This window comes from Chamaea fasciata, unplaced genomic scaffold (genome assembly GCF_029207755.1).
Source record: "Chamaea fasciata isolate MVZ Bird 193981 ecotype frontalis unplaced genomic scaffold, bChaFas1.0.hap1 SCAF_7, whole genome shotgun sequence".
Lineage (NCBI taxonomy): Eukaryota > Metazoa > Chordata > Aves > Passeriformes > Sylviidae > Chamaea > Chamaea fasciata.
Window position 1 is genome coordinate 56,780,422 of NW_027094092.1, and position 19,710 is coordinate 56,800,131.

The 19,710-nt window shown below is 40.6% G+C and overlaps 1 long non-coding RNA gene across 2 annotated transcripts; it reads right to left on the reverse strand.

The window, feature by feature from the left end:
* Nucleotides 1-150: 150 nt before the first annotated feature.
* LOC136292794 (uncharacterized) lies at nucleotides 151-7,480 on the reverse strand. 2 transcript variants are annotated; one of them, XR_010721964.1, is made up of 3 exons: nucleotides 7,449-7,480; nucleotides 6,899-7,045; nucleotides 151-1,852 (listed from the first exon to the last, which is right to left on the reverse strand). It is a non-coding gene; the product is annotated as an uncharacterized lncRNA (long non-coding RNA). The 2 variants fall into 2 exon arrangements; XR_010721965.1 differs by lacking the exon at nucleotides 151-1,852 and adding an exon at nucleotides 4,526-5,538.
* Nucleotides 7,481-19,710: the final 12,230 nt, after the last annotated feature.

A 19,710-nucleotide genomic window follows, 5' to 3' on the forward strand; every position in this document is an offset into this window, starting at 1 on the left:
TTCATGGAACTGGTCCAGAATAAGGCAGGCACAAGCACAAGTACAATCAGAAAAGCCTCTAGCCTGCCCAGCTCCATGGCAGTGAAAACTCAAGCTTTTTACTCCTTATATGAACTCCAGGTCAATTAAAAACAGCTATGAAATAGTTGCTTTCAGATTTTCTTTAAGGTAGATTTTGTTTCTCAACATTACAATTTCCATGCAAGATATGAAAGCTTAAAAATCAGCTCTTCCAGAGTTGCCCTCATGGAAAGCAAGAGACATGCTTAAAACACTATTGATTTAACCTCTGAGGGAGGCATACATCAAAGAGAGCTGACAGTCCTATGAACTGCCAAACTGAAATGAAACTCAGCAAGCCACATAATCATAGAAAGGCAAGGACAATAAACTCCAGAGAAGTTCCTTAGCTGCTAACAGAGCCAAATATCTTATGGATATAAGACATATGCCTGGAGGAGAAAAAAGAGGAAAAGGAAACCCTGAAGAGTCCATGCTCATTAGAGAAATAGAAATACTTTAACCTGAAAATTTGGGATTTTGGTTGTTTGATCTTTATAATTACCCCAAAATAAAGCAGATGTCATAGGATGGTTTGGTTGAAAGGGACTGTAAAGATCACCCCTGGTTCCGGGACACCTTCCACTAGACAAAGTTGCTCAGGTCCCCATCCAAGCTGCCTTGAACACTTCTAGGGATGGGGCATCCACAGTTTTGGATGTTGAGATCCCCCCATGTGTGGGAGATGAGAATTTTCCATACTTCAACAGTTGCTAAAAAAAGATCAACAATGAAATACAGTTAATGTTCACCAAAATAGATAAATAAAAGATTTCTCACTGAATGCAATTTGAAGCAATCAGGAGGGAGGCATTCAGTGCCTGTAGTAGTTAAAACACCACAGACAAGTGTATCCAGCTCTAAGGATCTTGGGGACTATGTTTCCAGCAAGATGCAGGTGTACAGATTTCTCCAAAGCATTCACTTTTACACAAATGTTTTCCAAAAGAGATGATTAGAAGAAAAATCTCACTTTGAACTGCTATTTACTATACCCATTAAATAGGCACTGAACAGATGGTAAGCATAGGGCAACAGCAAAAACACTATCAGCAGTAGAAATATAGAAGCAACTATCAGCAGCACTTATACTTCAAAGCCCTGTCCAGGAACATACATAGTCAATTTTTTAAATAATATATTAACCATACAGACTCACAAGTGTTCCCAACAATTTATGAGCTTCAATCCTTTGTCTAGATGATTTTTTTTTTAATCAAAGTTACCATTGGATCTTGGGATGTGCATTCTAATTGCTATAAATAAATCATGAATGATTGGCTCAATGTATTTTTCCATGGCAACTCCTGCGTCACACACAGCATTACATTTTTCAAAGAGAACTTTGCTCTTTGAGAGAGAGACAAAGATTCACTCTTAGGATGGGCCTCAGATCAATTTTACAGTTTCTTCTTGAGTAGAACATGTGTAAGCAATGAAACACAACAGTTTTCAACTAATCATAAATTATTTAGGCACCATAGTGCCCTCCACCAGAGCAGGGAGCTGCATGGCATCTGCCCATACAAAATGAAAGTTTTCTTGATTCTCCAGGCACAGATTAACTTTGACTTCCTCAAACATAAACCATTCCACTCCAGCAAAATCCTGTTCCATTTCTGTCTCACATCAGAGTCCTAAGAAACCTGCCTCCTGAAGATGCCAGCAAGGATGGGGAGGAAATTGCTTTCCTGAGTTCTGTGGTCTGGTCAAAAGCAGGAAGGTGACATCTGTGCACAGTAGGTTAGGCCAAAAAAACCAGAAGGAACTCCTTCCAACACAGAATTTGGCCCTGGTAACATAAAACAAGAAAAGCTTAGATATGAGTATATTTCCTCTACCTCAAAAAAAAAAAAAAAAAAAAAAAAAAAAAAAAAAAAAAAAAAAAAAGACAGTTCTACATTACTTAAAGTTACTCATCTGCATTAGAGAGGAACATTCCCAAAGTGCATATTTCCATCTGTTTTCTGAAAGGGACACATGAAATATTCAGTAATTTACAGAACTAAAATCAGTTTTCCACTTATGAGGTAAGATTTTTACACCAGTTTAGAAGCATCAGTATCTAAAGCCAAGAAACCTTCTACTATTAATTAAGAGAAATCAAGTTTAAAGAGTCAGTTGTTCACATCTTTCAAAAGCTTCCTAAAGTCCCATTTATAGTATCAAGCATGTTCTGTAGCTCTGATGCACTTCCTGAGAGAAAAAGTCAAACTATTTTAACTTCAAATCTTAAAAAAATCGATTTCAGTTCCAGGGCAGGATGAAGCCTTCAAGAGGACCCATCCTCATCTGACTGTATCTGACCAGGTGTTCAGGAGCATACCTGGTTCCAGGCATCCTTCCACTTGTTCAGCTCCACCAGAGCCTGCCAAGCACCTGAGATTTCATGCTGGATGCAAACCAAACCATAGCTTGGCTTTAGTTTCAAGTTGTGCAGATTCAGATGCAGACATCTTGCAGCATCTCTAAAAGCTTACAATAAAGAGTCCAGAGAACCTGACTTTGAAAATTAGTTGGCAAGACTTTCAATCAAGAAGCTCAAGCTCTTCCTATTTCATTGTTTTCACACCCTTTGCCTCTGAACAAAGGTTTTGGTATCAGTTATTTATTCTGCATTTTCTAAGAGGTGTATACTTATAAGCAGTGTGTATTTATGACATCCACTTCCCACATTACACAGTTTAATTTCAAATTATTCAGAGGAATTTGTGTTTGTATTAAGTAACCTGCAGGAGATGACACACCTTTTGTTAAACAGCCATCTGAGGAGTAAAATTTACAATGAGGTGCAAACAGGCTCACTTATTTCCACGGTGAGCATCAGGAGCACAGAGTGAATTATCCACGCTGGTAAAACTTCTGCCTTAATTTTTTCCCTAGGAGGAAGCTGAGTTTTTATGTATATCAGCATCTTTTCTTGTCTGATTTCCAGACAAGAAGATATTGACCTGGTTTTGGATATTTTAGTCAAAATTTTAGTTTTAAAATTTTTCACTTGATCAGTGAAGAAATATGCACTTTCCATGCACATCTGTTTTCAAAAAGACAGCACAGAGATAAATATATACCTCCCAAAATCTGCACTGGACAGCATGTTCCTTGCTGTTATCAGTTAAAAAAAAAAAAAAAAAAAAAAAAAAGGAAAGGATTTCATTTGACAGGAGAGCTTTTTCATTATAACCAGCTACATGATTTCAGGTAGAATGGAAACATTTCAATCTCTCAAGCTTTCAGTCTGAAATAAGCTAAACTAACCACGAGGTTCCAGCGACAGGTAAACGTGAGCTTCTTATCATGAATTATGTAAAGCCTCTTGATAATTACAAATGATTGTTAACGGCAACAAAGCCATCTCAATAATAACAATCTGGCTCATGTTAGTTATTACAGCTCTCCTGCTAAGGTGCCTTACTGTCTCAGAGCTTCTAGACATAAGGCCAAACGAGGGTGGCTCGTACTTCATCACACCAGTAAATCAAAATCACTTTAATTATTCTCCAGTGAAACTCCAAAGGCTTCAAGTCAGCATGGCACGAGCCATATGTTTCTTTCTGTTTGGGCAATGCTGCTAATTAGCAAAGTTGGGAAAATCTTATTTCAAAGTGATGAAGCACAGACCTCAGCATATGTTTACTTGAGAAGAAGGAGATTTAATGGCAGTGAGTGCATTTGCTGCTGTGTTAACGAGGAGGCTTCGAGATTAGGCTTTGGAAGAACTTGGTTACATCCTCAGCTGGTGCAGGTCAGTGCTGCTTCACAAAGCAGCTCTGTGGGATGAGACCACCCCAGCTGTCTGTGCTGCTCACCATTCGGGGCTTGCAACCACCTAAAACCTCCATCACATGGGACAGCACAAAGGAAAGCTTTGAGAGTGAAATGGAGCATTTCAAGGTCTGATGCTGGAACTCTGGAGGCTGAGAACTTTGAGCTTTCTGTGCTAAAAGGCACTGACCCTCAACCAAGCACTACATTTGACCTGAGGCCTTGGAAAAGGCTTCCATAATTGAGTGATAGCACTGGGATTATGGGTGAGTAGTTTGAATAGAAGTGTGTAATGTCACAGGGTGCAAAACTTAGAGTTTAAGGTTTTAGTATATAGTAATATATATAAAGCAATATGGAGGATTTAGGGTGTAGGCTGAATCCTTCTTCTCTCACCTTCTTGTTCATGGGTTTGGGTGTTTTTTTGTAATTGGGTGAAAACGTCCGCATTGCGGAGCACAGGTATTTGGCTGTTGGGCTAACACCTATATTATTTTTACTTTTATCTCGTTATTGGATAAATTATGCTTAAAGACCTTGGAAAGAGTTAGAGACAGAGCCATTTTCTACCTCGTTAGCTAGAGCTCACAACTCGTGAGACTGTACTATAGATTAGAATTAATAAACAGAGTCCAAACACAAAACTGCATTTCCCAAGCATTAATCCCAGCTCTAACAGAAGAAAAGAAGATAAGAAACCCACAGCCTGAGGTTGTCTGCAATCTTAGACCTGGAAGTTCCCTTCTCCTGAAGGCAAAACACCATGTTTCACAGGCTGGAAGATTCCTGTTGCAGGAACTAGTGAAGGAATCATGTCCCACAGCAACCTCGAGGATAAAATTTGTTGTCAGTCAGGTGGCGGGGGATGTCTGCAAAAGGGCTAAAGAGCAAAGTGTTGACTCCAAACCTTCTGATTTCATACTGGTTCAAAAAGCATTGAACCTGCCTGGGTACACTCATCTTGTGATCAGCACAGTTTTAACCAACAAGAAGATAAATCCATTTGAAGTGGACGATGTTTGGATATTTCAGCCAGTTGCAACACACTGGACAAACTCAGGAAATTCAGTTTCCAGATTCTGTTTATAGAGCACTAAGAGAATAGCTGAACCTCACTGAAGACTTGAAGCTGAACATCAATACTCCAAACTAGAGTCAACAAAACAAATTCCCTTGTGCTGCTGTGCAAAACAAGGGGAAAGCAGATAGGAAAACACACCCTCAGTGGAGAAACTTGACACTCTCTTGCCTGGTTTATTTTCTTAATCCCAGCATCCTCCCATCCTCACTTACTACAGAAGAGTGTTTGAAATTCCATCTCCTTTGTTTCCTCTTAAGAATAAAACCAGAACAGATCAAATAAATGATGGTGAAAAAAAAAAAGAATAAAAAAAGCTTTGCTAATAGCACTGTTGTTTCAGCAACTTGAGAAAGAAGGGTACTGATTATGGCTGCCATCAGGAACACAGAATGATTGCTTTAATTTCTTATCTTTGCAGTCAATTCCACAGTGAATGCATCCAGATATATACAATTTCCCACACAGATGCTGTTTCTCTGCCTTTAGATCCTTCCAACATCTCCCTGTGTGTAATTGTTCACCTGCAATCTTTCTTGAGATTTTTCCAAATGCATATCTCATGTCCCACGTCTTCCCCAGAATTTGGCTGCAAATGCCACATTTTTATCAAGCTTCACTTATAAATAAGTAGACTGGAAGGAAAAATTGATTTTAGGGTTAGAAAAAGAGAAAATCCTTCAGTTGTTTCGAGACACTAATTACAAGCTAGAATACAATTTTAAGAGAAAAAAATCCTCTGCATTTAGAGCTTAGCAGGTCTAAGTTATGCAATTATGAATATTACGTTAGTCAAATTAATAACTTACTTAAGAGCACACTGAAACTGTCTACCAATGTCTACTGGATATTGTACATAGGCACCCTGTTACTCAAAAGGACTTTGATGGACGTAAAATTGAAATGCTTTAAATCTGGAAAATACTGGATCGTTTGACAAGCCTAAGAGGGACTTGAAATAGAATACAATCCTGATGTCTCAGCTGCCACCACTGGGGGAGGTAAAAATGCATTTGAAAGGCCAGGTTTCCATATACATTTTACCCTTGCTTTGTTTTGGCATTGCTTGGGCGCTTCTCTAACCTAAGTTCTTGAGGTATAACACAATTTAACTGTGATACCAAATACTGTGAACCAGAAATAAGCCAGGGAAAAGTTGTCACTGCCACAACTGCCTGGTCATGAGCAGATTTCTAGGTGTTTCCACACTTAAAATTGCAGGTGACCTCAAGGAGGACTCCATTTCCTCACTGTAAAGATGCTCAGAAACACAAACATCTTGTTCTGTTACTAGAAGGATTTACTGTCAGATATTTCTTGACGGTGCATAGAGACAGGACAAGAAAAAAAATGGACAGGCTGGTGATTCCAGCTAGAGACTGGGTGCACAAACCACAAACACCTCCTCCTCCCCACTGAAAAAAAATACCCGAAAAACCCAAAAAAACCCAAACAAACAAACAAGGAAAATAAATTACAAAAAATTGAAAAATATCTTTTCCCTGTGAGTTTAGTGAAACTAAAATGAGCTGCCCACACTGGAGTCTCCATACTTGGAGATGTCTGGAACTGTATTTGACAAGGCCCTAAGCAGCCTGAAGTAATGCATCCTTAATTAGAGGAGGGAGTTGGACTTCCAGAGGTCCTTACAAGAATAAATCAAAAATCACCTCATGAAATATTTAATGAAGGACCTACAAATTCTGGTGACCATTAAAATCTCATCTAAGGTTCTTTGAAATCCACCCCACAACCCAAAAATAATGTTTGGCACAGTAAAACAACAAAACACTGCAACATTCATGGAGGACATCTTCTCTTTGGAGAAGACATTGTTACAAGCCTGTTGATCGAAACTAAAGCTGAAGCACCCCCAATAACACCACGTTGCTGCAAGCACCAAAATCAAGGAGGAAACACAAGAAAAAAAAAATCACAAGGGAAAAGAAAGAAGGAGACAAAATACTTCAGAGAAACCCCAGACTTTAACTGTACCTTGTTAGTGGCAAAGATTGTTGGAGATGTGATGCAAAGCCATTGTAGTTTGGTGACAAATCTTCAGCATCCTATAAAAGCATTTTCCGTGTACTTAGGTGATGGCATGATGTGAATGTACAATCATTTTCCCAGGATCCTTGCAGTCTACTCCATATAAGTCAGGGAAAAAAAAAAATTCAGGATTTCCTTGTCCCTTTATTTCAAAGATCCATTAGCAAGAACGATTGTAACAAACATGTTTCAATCTATGTTTAAATATGCAGTAACTAATCTACATACCACTCCTTCTGATCATTTTTTTCCAGAGTACAAAATGACATTTTTAACTGATTTTATGGACTGAATTTTCTCTTTTCCTCCCTCTTTTGAGTCACTTCTGTGTCTCTGACCAATGTCCATGTAAGCCTCCCAAAGCCTTTCTAAGCCTTGCTTTCTTTCATAGCTTGCATGCATAATTTCTTTATTAGACAGAGTCATTCCAGCCCCTCTAAATATTTATTTCCAGAAAGAACAGGTTCTGCTGAGCCATTAGCAGCTGCAGTCTTACCTTTGAGCTGACCTCCCCGCCTCCACTGTGACCCTGCGGCAGCATCATCCAATTATATATGCCTATCAATTCCCTCATTCTGGGGAAATTGGGTCTATTTAAATTCAGAAGCCTAGCTCTTGCCTTCACCTCCACAGCTTAATACACAAGGTCAAACCTAACAGTTATGTGATTTCTGTTCCCAAAAGTCTGTGGCCTTTGCTGCTTCTTTTCCCCAGTTTCTGCAATCTCCAGGACTGCCTCACATCCAGTTGTTTCTCTTGTAACTTCCTTCCATTCAGATTCTAGAATCCCCAGTTTACCAAAACCCTTCATTTTCTATCCAGTTATGACTTGGTAAAGCAAATTACTGATTCTCTCAATTTATTCCATGCTTCAAGAAAAATACGTATTTAAATACCTTGCTCAAAAAGAGTGTACTTCAGGGTAACTAAAATTCTCTCTTTGAAGCTCTGGTAATTTGCTGATTAGTTGTGCAGACTCATTTCAGGTCAAGAGAAAGAGCACAAAAAAGTGCTGCTCTTCCAAGTTCATCAGTGCCCCTGCAGGTAAAAGAGCTGCAGTGATAACCACAGGTGGAGCCTGTTGTTATTGTAGCTAAACTTCCCACACAAGCCCCAGCCAAGCAGGGAGGGATGAGTGCAGTGCTCTGGTGGCAGCTATTTATTTCTGTGCCTTGACATATTTCCTGTGACACACAGAGAAATTGGTAAAGTGCTGTTCCAAGTTTTCTCGAACAGTATTTTCATATAGGTGCACAAAATGGTTTGCAGGAAAAATAATCATCAACTGGCAGCCAGACAACTCTGCAACTAACTCTGAAACTGCCATGGTCACTGCTGCAAGGTCAGCATTTAAACAGTTGAAACAATATTAATTTAAACTGGGGTTGTTTTTTTCACTTTGATAATAATAATTGTTACATAACATATATAATATATAATAATTAACTATCATAACGTTGTTGCTCAGCTGCCACTCTCAGAGACCACCTGATTTACTGCTTTGCCAGCAAAGTGTTTTTCTTAATAGAGTGCTCTTCAATTCTTTGGCAAGTCTCAGATTTATACTTCACAAGAAGTCACACAGCCTGGCCTGGCATGGCAGGATGACAGTCTCCTGCTCCCAGCTCTCTTCTTGATCTCCTCTGTGATCCCAGACAAGCTGCTTCACTCTGCACTGGTTCTGTCTGCTGTTTGCAATCAGGGCATAGACCACATCCCTGGGAGGGGTCTGTGGGTGCCTACCACAAACAGGGCTGTAAGTCTCAGTATCCATAAAAGTAGGTGACAAAAACAGTGCAACACCTCAAATGAAGTGTCATATAACCACTGCTTTGTAGAGAATAAAAAATTCCACCACTTAGTGTAAGGGAAAATAATGACAATAAATTTCAGTCTTACAGAAAAAAATGGGGTAATGATTTCTCCTGGAGAATTAGCACTTACATATTTTAAATGTGCACTAGACGTTACATTTAAAATAGAAATTTAAAAGATGTATGAGTAATGCACCTATAAATCATCTTACACATATGAAGAAGGTATGAATCCATATTTGTTTTCAGCAAGGAACACTATTATTCCAATTCTGAACAAACCACAAACCACATTTAGTGTGGGAATCACACCCAAACTTAACCAAACAACATGTGTTGATTCTCAGTCTCCATAAACAAGACAACTGAATACCAACTTCAGCATTTCATGGCAAAGAAAAGGAGTAGATTCATTTTTCTATAGAAACAGAAAATTCGAAGAGCTTTAACATTTTTGACAATTATATTCACTCTGCAATACATCTACATCAATCACCACCCACGCATGCTTTGAAGACTGAAAGTAGATAGTAAGTCTAGCAGAACTTCGTGGTGGGAGTTGTGTGGCTTTTTTTATCAAACCTTGAAATCAGGCTTGTAAAAAGTAGCTTTAAAAACCTGGTTAAATCCCAAGGATATTAAAGATTTGGACTGACTACTCATTTCCCGAGCTTTAAACCGATGGATTCACCATTTTAGGTATTTTTTTAATTGAAGACAGGAATATTTAGTTTTATTTTTTAAAATATTGGTTTACCTTAGTTCATGTAAGTGTTTTGATTGGGAAACATTACTAACTTTAGGGAGGTTAAACTTTTATTGTTAACTTTAACATTATTAACTTTAACATTATTAACTTGAGGAGGAGGTCAGAACCAACCTCCAGTAGTTCTCCTTCTGGTTCTTTACAAATTTAATCCTTTACAGATTTAAAAATCCAACACTGAAATCAAAACAGAGAGATAGGATGAAAGAGATTTCTCATTACAGTTTGGAGAGACCCCAAGAAAAAGCAAATTTTGGCCATTTGGCCTGGCCTAAACTTGTAACCACATGGGTGACCCAGCAGTTTCCCCATCATTCACGTGATAACCACAAGGCTACTGACTGTCCCAAAACACAGCTTCCAGAAAAACTTCCAGTCCTGATGCTTCAGCTTCAAATGATAGAGAACTCAGCATAGGCAGTCACTGGCTCTGCTCATTTGCACCTGAATAGAAAGAAGCCATATGAGAAATTAATCCTCTAAGTCCTTCCAATAGAGTAAAAAAGAAAACAATACAGAAGACTACTGCAGGGGCTTAATTTTTATTGATCTGAATTTTAAAGCAGAATGAGAATCAGTTCTTTTTCTGTTTGGGCCAGTGCACTAATACCAGATGCAATAGCTTGTATAGCTAAAAAAGCTTAGCTCTAACTGAACTGACCCCACACTTTTACCCTTGGGACAGGTAAATAGTCAAGGCTCTTTTCTACCCGAGCACCCAAGCCTGTAAAACAGCTTTTAGCAATCAACCCTACAGCCACCTACTCAATATTTTCATCTCTCTGTTACATATTTTCTTCCCAGAGCAGCTCTGCCAGAAGTCTTTGTTCTGGGCTCTGACTTTCACAGCTAAGGAAGGCAACCAGCTCCCTTGTGCAGGAGTCCAAGACAGTAAATTCACAAATATTAATGTAATTTTGCTCCAGGACTGCTACAGACCACAGCAAAAGCTCACTGCTGCTGGCTCCTTATGGAGCTCTTCTGCCGGGGGACACCTTTAAAGAAGATTATCTGTGTTCACAGTCAGTGGTTGGGCACTGCCAAAGAGCAAACAACCCAAATTCCCCAAAATGGTGAGTGGGGAGGTCACAAATTGGGCCCTCTCTTCAATCTTGAAGCAGCTCTGCAGCAGCAACATGTCCCTGCAGTCCCTTAGCCCCTGGACTTGTGGCTGCCAGGAACTTCTCCCCAACTCACAGTCCCTAAAAAATGGCATGGAGGAGTCAAGAGCAGGTCCTGTGCTCACACTGCCCTGAGGGTTACCATGCACTGAGCGTGTGGTTGCACCACATTAATAATAATAGTAATAATAATAATAATAATAATAATAATAATAATAATAATAATTCCTGTAGATGTGATTTAGAAGCCAGAAGTTTTTTTAAAAAAAGATCTGTAAGAGGGGTATTCAGTGGCAGCAAGGGTCAAGACACATGGCTTGGTACAATTCCTGTTACCAGACCCAGACTGAAGGAAATAAAATCCTATAGAACATAAGTGTGACCTTTCCTGGATGCTCTGAACATCCTGAACTTCCCAGGAGAGGCACCTAGGAGGGTATGCCAAAGGATTCATGACAGAGACAGCCAGAGATCTTGGTTTTTAGGACACAGATGGGCCTTTTTGACAGAACAGCATGAACTCAACCCATAAGTGTACAGCCACTTGGTTGTGCTGCACGTTAGTGCTGCTTTCTCAGAGCTTTTAAAAGCACAGAGCTCTGCAAGAAGCATGTTGGAACTATTCCTAGCAGCATCTCCTTCTCCCAACATGAAGCAGAGGCAGGCACTCCTTGCACTCTGCTCTCCCCCTTCCTGACACCTTCTTCAGCCCTGCCCAGGTGGAGGTGACAGCTCCAAGTGATTTCACTGTCACACTGCCCTCCCAGCAGTGCTCCACTGTTCCTCTTCCCAACACAGGCCCAGCAGGGAATTTAGCTTAGATTTAACAAGTGCCTGGGGCTTTAGATTCTGTTCCTAGTTTTGTTGGTGTTTTCAATTCAAGGTGCATATATATACATATACAAAAATACTGCCAGGGTATTGTCATAATAATCTTGAGAGAAATAATGCCTGAGAAACTGGAAGGTATTCTTCCTACACACCCACATGCTCTGCTTTAAAAGGCAAAGGAAGAAAGAAGCAAGCAAAATACCAGTCACATTCTCTAGATAATATATTCCTCAATTTTCTAGGAGTCGTCATAGACAGAAGTGAATAAAATGTTTTGCAATTAACTCTTTTTTTTTTTTTTGAGAACTTTATCATAATGATCTTCAAATAGTCCTTCCTATTGTTGAATGGACCCATGTCCTTGAATAAAACAAATTCATCCAAGGTGATGAGGTATTGCTTAGTTTTTACCTCTTTATGTCGTACAGAAAGTGTGAGAATATATTCCTGCCTGCTGCAGGGTTTGCATAGCAGTATAATGTTGTTTTCCCTTTCTAATCTCCAATATATTTCTCTGAAACTGCAGATGCACTGAATCTTAAAGCTTTGTGTTTGTTTGCAGGGGACAACAACAACAACAACAACAACAACAACAACAACAAGAGAGATTTCAAGCATCAGTAACTTCCTGGTGCTCTTCTTGTATTTTCAGTGTTTCTGGATTATACAGTTTCAGTCGACCTTATTGACTTCAGATGGAATTAACAGATAACCTTTCTAGTCCTAAATTACTTACTTATTCAAAATATGAAGGACTGTTAGGAGCAGGAGCAAGCAAGACAAACAGCCTCTCATCTCTGATATTAGAAAGTGGAGGAATGACTCTGCTCTTACACCTCTCCCTCCTAAAAAGTTTTCATAAGGAATGGCTCCATTTCCAGCTCGGAGCCAGGCAGCTCAGTGATGAGCTTCAAGACACTAATAAAAATAATCAACAGCCTTCTGGAGCTTGCATCACAGTCAGTAATGATGTTCAGAGAGCCAAGATGAAATACCAGCTACATATTCAGTGGGGTCTTGACTCAGTGAAGAGAAGAGGCGCAGTGGGGTGAGGAAATCCTACCAAAAAAATATTAAAAGGAGAAGAAAGTAAATTTCTGTTTCTAAAACCTTAATCCAACAGAATATTTCAAAATGGAAGACACTTTTTATAGCAGTCATACCACAAGAGGAAAGCTTGCACACCACACTAAAACCCTAACAGGTATTAAAAGCTGTGAAGTTTATCTGCTGCAGAACAGAAGGACAAAGACAAGGTCATCCACTGTGTGCAAGTGAATGAACAAGGCTCCAAAATCCCCAAACAAACAGGGCGAAAAATAATCTCCTCAGCAAAGTTTCACAGTATTTGAGCATCAGGAGAAAGTCAGAGGCAATATTATTGACTAACCAAGCTGACATTTGGCTACTGTTTAATTCTTATAGTTCCTTCTAGATGAAAGGATACCACTTCCATCTCCAAGTGATGGTTTGGCACAGTCAATACTTTTTTATATTTGGCACAGTCACTCTATTTTTTTATTGTCAGTGGGTTGGGGAAGAGAGGACCATCCTGAAAACTTCTCATTTGCCTGTTGTCCTTTATCTTACTTGATTATTTGATTTGCAGTAGCACTAGAAGTCCAATCTCCTAATTAACCTTCCTTCATCTTCCTTCAGTCTTTTCTGTGGGGAGGCTGGTGCAGAGAAGGTATCCCAGGAAGATTTGTGTGTTGGGTACTACCAGCAGCTGGATCAAGCCACAGCATCCACAAAAAAAACAACTGAGTAGGTAGAAGGAAAAACCCTGCCTGAGGAAAAGAGCCTGCATGGCACAGTGCATGGAGCAAGGGGCTGCAGTGGCGGCTGAGCGCTGCTTGGAAGGTGACACACCCAACCCCTGGCAAGGGCTCAAGTCAGTTCAGCTCTTCTGATCTGGAATAAAATCATTCAACACGTCCCAGACTCATGGCAGAAGCTGCTGAGAGAACAGCAGGAAAGTGTGAACCCCTCACAGAACAGTAACATAGATCACCTGGCACCTAATAACTGTGGGATGTCTTTGTTGACATGATCAATGTCCAAAGACTACAGAATCTAAATAATTATATCTGTTTCCTGAGAAAGCTCCAGCTGGGCAGCAATTCCACTATCAGTATTTTATTGGCAGAGCTGCAGCAGCACTTTATAATGCTCAGCCACAGATGACAAACTACATCCCAGTAGATATTTCATAGTAAACTGCTCCAGTCATTCTCCACCCCCCAGCTCTTCTTGTTTGCCAGCTACCGACAAGCAGAGTACAGGATTTTTTTTCTTAGCTGTTTGCTAAGATTTCCATGCACAATCTTTGATCTGTGGATTGCTGCACATATTTGAAATTCAACATTTGATCTGCATCAGTTGCTGACAGGGGAATTTCAGCCACAGGACTAAAAATGCAACTCTCAGGATCAGATTTATGGTGCAAATATTGAAATATACATTTAAGAAACAATACTGACTTTGGAAATTCATGGCATGAAAGTCCCTAGGTTTATTCCACAGACTCAGTTATCATCAACACGTGGGAGAATTCCTTCCAATTCTCATCTTTTTATTCATTAGCTTCCTGCTCCACATAGTATCTTCCTGGTTTTGAAATTAAGGAAATGGAAAACCTTGATCAATTTTCTTAAGACTTAAGACTTCATGCCTGTGTGGCATTTTTCTTTTCTTAAAAAAAAAAAAAAAACAACTTCTCTGTGCTGAGCAGGCCATCATTTCCCAAAAGAACACGGAGGGTGCTGGTCTGATGCTCAGGACCATCCTGTCCAGGTGGTGACTCAGGCAGAGAGGACACGGCACCAGCCCTGTCCTCTCTGGTCCTCTGCACTCACTGGACAGCAGCCCCTGCTCTGTCAGCTCTGCACCTTTCAGGAAAACTCAATTGACACCCACACACTTCCCCTATGCCTTCCCTTAGACATTATTAAAAACCTCCATTCCCTGATGATTCACCAACACCTGGGAGCAAGTTCTGCTTTTTGTTCTTCTCCAACTCCAATCTTTGCTTCCCCTTAGCAACCGAGTGGCAAAGCCTTCAAGATTTAAAAGGAACAGGAATGAGTGTCTAAGTGTATGCTCACTTCCTTGGAGTGCATGAAAGGCTAATTATAGAAATTAAATGCTAATTTCTTCAAGATTAATATAGGCAAGTGAAAAGGCTTTTGCATTATTCGCATAAGAGGCTACTTCAAAATCTTTTGTCCTTTTGCTCCTCACCTGTGATTTCTGCCCTCTGTGCCTGTGCTGGGTTACACTGGGAGAGGTTTTTAGTTGGTGCTTGTTAGCCAGGCTGTGGATGCTCCTCTGTGGCCCGTGCCTGTGCCCACAGGTGAGTGCAGCTGCATCTCTGTAGTGGGAGAGGAAAGCAGAATCCCCTCCCAGCAGCAGCAGCACTTTGAGCTCTCTCGCCAGCAGCTTCCCTGACACCCTGTGGAGAACTGTAAAGGGGAACAAAATAGATACAACAGAAACATTTGTGCAGTCCAGCTCCTTTGTCTGCCAATAAGACACAAAAATGCAGGCACACACATTCCTGAAATCTGCACTGTTTTGTGCTTTTTAATGGGCACTGACTTCTGCAATTTATTTTCGTGTGCAACCCTGCTCAGAATGAACATAGGCTGTCCCCTAAAGCACAGCACTGCAAATGCCTCCTTGAACTGACGGCCTAATATACATTTATACACAACCTGGTCTAGTGGAAGGTGTCCCCGCCCAAGACAGAGCAGCTGGAACTAAGTGGTCTTCGAGGTCCCTTTCAACACAAACCATTCCATCATTCTATGATATGTATTTATCTGGTTTGTTCTCTAAAACCATAGGGGTCTTAATCATACTCTGAGTACACTGAGTGAACATAACTTACATCTCAAGAAGAATAGAGTTGAAAGGTTATTATTTCCCTTTGATTCTCCTAGCCAGCTTTTGGTGGAACAGCATCTCACTGCAACCTGCCATCCAACCCTGCTGACCAGGGCTCTCTAATGGGGTGGTGACCATTCCCAAAAGCAGCAAACCCTCCCCACAGCACAAGCTCTCTCTTAAGCAGTAATGGAGGAGCTCCAAACACATCAGGGCCTCACTCCATCGTGTCCCAATGGGAAAACAAAGGGTGGGATGGATTTATGATGTGCTGTTTCTGAAGCACCTCAGTTTTAGGCGCAGCAAAAAGAGAGGTCAGAATTAGGTTTATTTTGGTGGTTCTTGGCCTGTAAGAGATACACCACTACCCCCAGGAACTTCATCAGAGGAAGAATAACAAAACTGCCCCTATTGCAGAGCTATAATAAGGCGAGGAAAGAGAAGGAATTAATTTGATATACCTACGTGCACATATTAATTAGAGATAACAAGAATAATTATACACTTGGGAAAGGGAAAGACAGGTCCTCAGAATATCAAGAGGTCTATAAAAATTCCAGTGAAAGGCACCAAAACCTAAATAAAAAGGAGTACAATTATTCCCCACCACCCACCTCTGCTGAGAGTGGGAAGGGACAAGAATCATAGCAAGAGAAAGTAAATGTCACAGATGGGTAATAGGGACAACAATTGAAAGACACTCTATAAAGTCTCTGCAACAGAGAACAGCTGAACTGAGAGGATCCAGCAACAGGATTTACTTGCAGGACTGAGACAAAATTAAAGAGCATTTCACACCTCTCCCTCAGTGGTGGGAAAGGAACAGGCAACTCTTGAAATGGAAAGGGGCAAGGTGAACAGAAAATTGAAATGGGGTTTCAGCAGGCTAATGGTGTTTTTCTTTCACCCCTTTCAAGATTAGGACATGAAAATAGAGAGAATTGTCTACATTGCCCACCTTGCTAAAAATCTTGATTCCTCTTCCCTGCAATATTTCTGCTGCAGATATTACGTTTGGATTAGACAGCAGATCAGGAGAATATAATTTGCAGTAAGAAGACCGCATGCAAACATCTTCTGCCTCCAGAATAAATGCATGAAACTAAGTAGACCCTAGCTGATAAGCAGTGGAGCAAAAATTGGTTTATTGCGCTAATATCCTACCTGTCTTTCTATATGAATTGTCCAGGAACTGCAGCTGACTCCATAGGGATGGTGAAGGAGTTGACATCATTAAGAAAGGAGAAAGAAGAGGCTTATAAGAAGACATCCTTTGGAGCACCAGGTACAGTAACTTTTTCAGCAGTGATTTTAAACTCAACCAGATGCCTGTATTGGGTGATTAACACAATAACAACATACACTGGTGTAAAAGTAGAACCCCCTCATTTGATGCACAAATCAGACGGCTGCTTAAAATGTTTCAGAGAGCTCAGAGAGGTGACACAGCTCAAATGAGAGTCTCAGGGACTCCTGTGGTTGCAGAACAGACTTTGTAGTCCAGAAGATTAAAGGCACAATGCCTTGAGCAATTTAGGTGTTTGCTGAAATGTACATCCACTCTTACACACTTCCAACTCTGGCATGAGCAAAAGGCCACCAACACTTGGGATATGAACCTGGGATGTCACTAGGCACTAATCAAATTTCAGAATCTTAACTGTGTTTATTCTTGGTGTCAAATCCATATACAAGGATTTCAAATACATATATGTATATATATAAAAATACGTACGATACTGTCCTGCATGACATTCTTGTCTCCAAATTGGAGAGACATGAGTTTGATGGATAGACTACCTGGTGGATGAAGAACTGGCTGGGACATTCTGGTGTCCCCAACACGAGAAGGACATGGAACTGTTGGAGCAAGTCCAGAGGAGCCCACAAAGTTGATAAGATGATTGGAGCAACTCCCCTGTGAAATCCCTCCCTGAGAAAGTTGGGGCTGTTCGGCCTGGAAAAGAGAAGGTTGTGTGGAGACCTCACATCACCCTCCGGTATCTGAGGGGGCTGCAGGGAAGCCAGAGAGGGACTCTGCCGGGAGCTGTAGTGATAGGATAAGGAGTATTGGGCACGAAATGAAAGAGGAGAAATTTAGGTTAGATATTAGGAAGACATTTTTTTACTGTGAGGGTGCTGCGGCCCTGGCACAGGTTGCCCACAGAAGCTGTGGCTGCCTCACCCCTAGCAGTGTCCCAGGCCAGGTTGGATGGGGCTTGGAGCACCTCGGTCTGGTGGAAGGGGTCCCTGCCCATTGCAGGGGTGTTGGGACTAGATGGTTTATAGGGTCCATTCCCACCCTTTAAGATTCTATGATTCCCCCTCTCTCTCTCTCCCTGTCTCTCTCTCTCTCTCTCTCTTTTTCTCTGCCATTTAAATCTAGCTGAAATAACAGAATATAGTTTATAAATCACATCTAATATAGTTTATAAATTACAGTTTAATCAGAGAATATCCTAAACCAAATTTCACTTCCCCAAAACACAGCAGAGAAAGTCTGAATCCAGTATGAAGGCCGTAGCTCTAGCAACAAAACAGCCTCAGTACACATTTCTGCTGTTATTCAATCTCTAGGTAGTAACCAAGAGAGTTTCAGTGCAGCCTTTGGATTATGCTGACAAGACCAGAGGAAAAAAAGTCCAGTGTTGGAGGGTCCTTGGTGGAACAGATATAGATCAGCTGGAGGACTGTGAATAATCTCTTGTTTAAGAGGGTCTTGGACTAAGCCAGCATACCACTAATGATTCCATCACGTTCCAACACTACTTCAAAAGAAAAGGGCAGAATATGACACTGGTGTCTGGTTGCTCAGAGATTACGAAACACAGAGCTTTGGAAAGGGTTTTTGCTAGATTACTGAGTAGCTTTGCTTCAGATAGTGGCTTAGAATTTTTTTTGGCAGCAATTGTACAGCATAACGTACAGATGAGATGTGGCACACATTCCACCATATGGGCTAGAAAAAAGCAGATGTCTGGGGAATATCTTCAACTAAAAATATTGTGTCTTATCTGGCTAAGAGAATTGTAAATATTTTAAATGATACTCAGAATATTTAATTGCACTCTTTGAAATACCGGAATTTACATGCAAAATAAACTGACAATTAGATACAACACCTTGAAACTGTACTTTTCTGTGATTGCATTACAATAAAGATATATTCATTGTGTGGGGGGGAAAAAAAGTAAAAAAAAAGAGCAGAGATCTTCTAGAAAATCTTTCAGTAAGAACAGAGGTGAAGGGAAATTCTAATTTCATCCAAGACAGATTTTGGTTGGAAGACGGTAAGAAAGACCTGATGAACCAGGAGACCTCTTCCAAGTCTTCAGAAATGTCTGAGCTAAAATTAGTTTTTCTTGGAAGCCAGTTGCAGAGCCTTTGAGGCACCATGACTTAACGAACATCATCCGTGCGCTAATTTAGCAGACAGGAAAGATTATCATGAAGGGTATCAGAGTGAGTCATACTAGAAATTAAAAATCTCTTTCTACATGGTGGTTCCTCTCAGAATTTGATTTCTTCCACTCAAGTGCCTGAGGAGACAAAGTTCAGTTGTACATTATACAATTCTAAATTTTTTGACATAGCAAGTGGTATCTGTGCAAAAATTAGAATTTGGACTCTCAGTCCTTATTTGCTCCGGCAATGATCTGATTTGCATGTGAAAGCCAATGTTTGTTGATAAAGGCACAGGACCAGAGAGAGTTGTAGACCTCAAATAACCAAAAGCAATTGTAAAGTCTCCTATGATTTCAACAACTAAGTTGGTTGAGAGGGACATTAAATATCTCTGCATCATATCTGGAGAGCAAGACAAGAGCCACAGTGGCAGCTTTCTGTGTGCATAGATACACTCCCGATTAATCAAAGTACCATGGTATCAAAGCACCATGGTATCAAAGCATCCAGATCCCAGTCACACCACACTGTGACTTATGGATGCAGCAAGACAATTCCCAGCAATGGGGATGTAACTAATCGCCACAAACCCTCAGCATGTACAGCTAAGGGTTTTGTCCTCCCCAAACTTGTGTCTGTGACTCAGATGGTGCTCAGGGAAAAAAAAAAAAATGGCAGAAACAGCAACTGCCCTCTTAAATTTGGGCTCTTTTACCAGAGTAAGAAGCCAGATGGAGAGTAGGCTCCATGATGTTACTTTAGCCATGCGTTTTTGTCCATGTGGAGCTCCCTGCTGAAGAGCTCACTGCTGAGTATCTTCTACCTGGCTTGGATATATCCAGGATGAGAAGAATCCTTCCAGTCTCACTTCACCTCTCTTCAAAGCACCTCTCCTCATCAAGGAATGCCAGCTATGACCTTTATCTTTTTGAG